Here is a 5013-nt window from a genome sequence, read left to right as displayed (position 1 = left end):
GGACTTTATCCGGTGTATATGAGTGTATTAGTACACTTTATTTAACACCATAATTAGCATTTATAAGCAATTTATAAGTAACTTTTTATAAAGAAATATATTTTATAGCACATAATGTAGCTCAGATATTAAGAATGTTTGTTTATAATTTGTCAATACATTTTGGGTTTTGGTCATAGATTTGGTGTTCATTAATGTGTAGGCCTATGTGACAAAAAAGGTCCGCCTCTCAATTCTTCCAGATCTTCCTCTCATGGTCTTCATCAGCATGGGAGTTTGTTCAGTTATCATGAGAATGAAGAAGTGTTTACATAAATACTTAATAAATACTAAATTCTTTATTAACAAAAAAGATATGATAAATGGGTGCCATATTTAGGTGTGAAATTGTATTATAGTGAATTGTTTATACACTTGTTATGGATGCTTCACATGAAAGAATGAGCATAATGAGCATGGTCAGGGGAGACTAACCAGAGATGTTTGATCCAGCACAAAGCCCAGACCTGTCAGTCAACATCTGGGCTCCCACTGGAGATCCACTTTTCTAGCAGTGAGCCACAGAGATTTGGATTTGTATTGTAGTGGACTCTACATATTTCTTTCTTATAGATACTGCAGGGACAACAGATGACTATTTCATGTAAATTTAATGAACAATATAAGAAAAGCTACCTATAATGTTATATCAAATGAAAATCCAACATGACACAATGACAAATTGCAGTCCGAGACTAAATTCCATTCCACAAACATTACAAAATGTGGAAAAAATTAAACATTTGGTTGATTATAGCACTGCTGCAATAATGCTACACTCTGTACTTGCTGCAACTCTCCTATCCACAATCACCATCTCCTTCAATCTTGTCTCAGCTGCATAATACTCCCCATAGTACTCTCTAAATCTTTGGAGACACAGAGGTAGTCTGGAATAAAAAAGAAACAGGGAACAAAACATGCAGAAACCAAATCCAGTGTCTTGGTTTTGAGTAACAAATGTCGTTGTTTTTGAAATTACTGTAGGTACTCCAAGGCATATTGTGCTGTAATTTATTGTACCGGGACTAGAATCTAATTATTATTTTTAATAATTGCTTTGCAGTGCGGGTGTTGAGGCAAACACACTGCAATCTGCAGCTTCCATTCTCTCTCTCTCTCTCTCTCTCAACACTGATGTTGTAACCAGACACCTAGAGCTACGCTCATCACACTGAAATTAATCAAATTAAATGAGATGATGTTTTTTTTTCCCCTGCAACAACAATTAAGCTTTTCAACCTTTACTTCAACCTCTACATTTCTGTTTCTCCGAAGCATATTTATTTAATGTACAGTATATATAATTAACTATATGTACTGTCTTCTAAAAATGACACTTGGTGTTAAAATCATGGTTTAAAAAATATGAGGAAAGAAGATTTATTTAACTTGCTCCTCAATAAACAACTGTTTGTGTGTGTAAACCACAACAAAATCAGTGATTGTAGACATATTCTAGCAAAATAAAAAAGAAATATTTAAATTTAAAAAGCCTTACATCTATTTACCTAGTTCATAACATTCATTTTTCTATTGCTGGTTTACAGTAAGGCTCTGCAAACTGAAAGTCTAATCAAACATACTATTATGTTATAATTAGTTAATGTACAAAAGTAATTTAAGTCATAGCTGATACAACATTACAGAGGAATTGCTAACAATATTTAATAGACAGTATATCAAGTCTAAACAAACTTTGTCAGTTATATTTGTGTTGATAGACAAATTAGTATATTTATACTGTATATTAATATATTATGTTTCAGTGCACAACAGTCAACAGTGAAACTGTTTTACAAGAGAAAGAAAGATGGCAGTCTTTAACAGTACTGCCACAGTAACATGTCAAAAACAGGTTGGAATTCAGCTTTCCTTTGCTTGTGTACTGAATCTGTGACAATGCTCATGCTGGTTCATTAAAACAAGTACTAAAAATAAAGCACAGTGACTACTAAATCCAGGAAGCTAAACAAAGCTGCCATATTGTGTGTCAAAATGGGCGAAAGGTAAAAAGGCAATATGCTAAACTAAAAGATCAGAAAATCTTGGTTCGTCATTTGCTTTAAAGAGCAAGTCTGAGAAAACTAAGAAAACAAACAGGAAACATGAAAGCCAAAAAAGTACTTAGTTCCTTACACAAAGAAGCAAGTATTTATATTTGTGCTCCTGAAAGAAACATGTCTCTATATCTCCCACTGGAAAGTTCTCACCACATGTAATAGCTGCGTGTGGTGTCCACCTGATGGTTTGGTCTCGGATGAGCCATCTTTCTCCTTTTCACTGTCTGCTTCCACAAGTGATAAGAGGAGGGTACAACTCGTTTAGCGGTATTGATGAGGTTTTCTGCATGTACTTTTTCAGAGAATGGGATAGTTTTCCTCTTCCATCTCTTAGCAATATACACTCCTAAAGAGGCCAGACTGATGATTGCAAACATCGTTCCCATGACTGCTGCAAGAGCAGTGTTGGTCCCTTGGTCAGATATTTCCACAGCGAAGGTTGCTTGCTTCGTCGTCACATTCACGCACGACTTCTGTGTTTGTTGGTGGATGTTGGAGACGCTGAGGCACACCTGTACTCAGTTGGGTTGTAAATGCGTAAGGTTGTACTCATGGACATCAACAGGTACCCTGGCTGTGTAAGTAATAGTGGGTTGTCTATTTTCATGGTGGCAGATGACCACTTGAGGTTAGAGGTCATTACATGGAGTTTATTTCCAGGAGACCAGGATAGAGTGAGATTCTGTTTGTTGACGTAGATCTTCATTAGCTGAGTGCTGTCTAACAGAGTGCCATTCACCCGAACAGCTGTCACTCTTGTGTCAGCTCCCTCTGAATTTTGAGCCACACAAGTGTATCTGCCAGAGTCTTCTACTTGGATATGGGAAATTCTCAATGTCCCTTCACGCTAAGGCTGTACTTCTCAGATATGGTGTCCATCATTACCTTGTTCCCCATTGGTGTCACCCAGTAGTTCAGGCTCAGGCTGGGACATGGCTCTGCAGTCCAAGTCCAAGGTCATTCCAATGTCAAGGTTGAGGTGGCTTGGGAAAGTATCATGGGAAATCAGAGGCAGGCAATGGTTTGCTAAATTATTCTGTAGCACCTCCCGCACTTGCAAACCCCTTACTTCTGTTGGCATGGCACAAAACATGGATGGAGGTTCCATGAAACGGACACTGGTTTTGTTGGAGCTCATCCACTGTATGACACAGTCACAACGCAGAGGATTGCTGTGGATGCTGATCTCACGCAAGTTGGGCAGAGAGTCCACTGTGGATTGATACAGGGCATTCAGGGCATTGTTGTTCAGCATTAGACTCTCCAAGGCTGGGACATCACGAAAGGCCTGACGGTTAATGTAAGAGAACTTGGGGTGTTTGTAGCCTCCAGCTTTGTGAGCTCAGGAGATTGTCCAGAGCGTACTGGTCAATAGAAACCAGCTCCCCATGTTGTTTATACCCAGCTCCTTCAGTCTCAGCATGTTCTTAAAATCTCCTGCCTGAATCTTGTGCACCGGGTTTTTGTTCAAATCCAAGAACTTAGGTTAGGCAGTTTCTGAAAGGCTCTTTGAGGAACTTGGACCAACTTATTGTCATAGAAAGAGAGGCTCTCAAGATTGTCAAGTCCCACAAAGGCATTTCCAGGGATGTCTGTCAGATCCATCCAGCCAAACCAGGCTTCGAAGGTTGCCCAATGGCTTGAAATTAAAGTCCATTATTCCAACAACAGGGTTTTCCCCAATCATGAGGATCTCTAGGTTGGGCGTAGATTCAAACCATGGCTGTTGATGGTCTTGAGCTTGTTGGAGTTTAGGTGAAGCCTGAGCAGGTCGTGGAGACCAGAGAAGGCATTGGCAGAGATGGTGTTGATCTGATTGTGGTTGATGTAGAGCTCCTGCAGGTTGCTAAGGTCCTGCAGACAGTAATCTGGCATTTCTGTGATCTGATTCTCCTCCAGATGAAGTGTGGTGAGCTGGGACATATTGGTAAGGCCAACATCTCGAATGCTACTGAAGTGTTCGGGACAAGTCTAGCTCAGCAGGTTGAAGAGTTGCTCCAGCTCGTCATCGGTCTTGGCAATGTAGTTGCTCTGTAGGAGGAGAACCTGAGTGTCACTGGAGAGGTTCCCGGAATGCGTGTTAAGCGAAGGTCATTGCAGTCCACAGTGATGGCTTCTCTGTAGGTGGACGAGGGGGGTAAACCATGGCCGGATCTCGCATACACACAGCTGAGGGCACTCATTGCTCTGGACGAAGGATAGTCCTATTAATACCAGCATCAGGCCAGCATATACCTGGCCTAGAGGTAAGCGTCTAACCTCCGTCTAGCCATGTTGTGTAGAACAGGAGGAGGGGCAGATGATTTGGAAGAGAGTGTGTTACAGTCATCAACCAAACTTTCCGCTGATTACTGTAGGTCTTCTAGTCCAGTGAAATGGTCAGAGTTGAAGCAGAGGTTAGAATTTTGCATCAAGATCTTGGAGTCCCAGAGTAATCTGGAAAAGAAAAACACAAAATCTATGTCATTCTACAGACAATCGTTTCAACCCCCAAGTTTAAAAGGTATCTAATGCATAATCACCAATTATTGGATAGATTGACACCACATTTTGTACAGACGTTCATTAGAGGGTAAAATCCTCATGACTTTAAGGGATCTCACTACTTTTTTTCTTGTGAGCTTGAGATTGTGGTTCAATTTGCGGTTTTGAATGAAATACGGTATCTCAGGCACAGAGCAACTAGCATGACTGCAGACTAGTCTTTTTGTAACGGTTATTGGATTATCACATCATTTTACATTTTCTTGAAACAAGATTGAAGATTTTTTTTTATTTTATTTTTTTTCCAATGAAGAAGCAGATGAGCTTGAGTGTATTTACTTATACTGGCATGAAAACAAATGTGCAGTAGCTGTAAACTTGACTGAAAAACAGAGAGTGTTTTTCAGAGTTTAACATTCACGTGCTC

At 39.8% G+C, this 5013-nt stretch overlaps 1 pseudogene; it reads right to left on the bottom strand.

Moving 5' to 3' along the window:
- Positions 1 to 1936: 1936 nt before the first annotated feature.
- Positions 1937 to 4375, bottom strand: LOC116676609 (leucine-rich repeat neuronal protein 1-like; annotated as a pseudogene).
- Between the last annotated feature and the right edge of the window lie 638 nt (positions 4376 to 5013).

The sequence above is a fragment of the Etheostoma spectabile genome, unplaced genomic scaffold (assembly GCF_008692095.1).
Source record: "Etheostoma spectabile isolate EspeVRDwgs_2016 unplaced genomic scaffold, UIUC_Espe_1.0 scaffold00003497, whole genome shotgun sequence".
In the NCBI taxonomy this organism is placed as follows: domain Eukaryota; kingdom Metazoa; phylum Chordata; class Actinopteri; order Perciformes; family Percidae; genus Etheostoma; species Etheostoma spectabile.
Note: the sequence above shows the minus strand (reverse complement) of the source record. Positions and strands in the feature narration are given on the sequence as shown.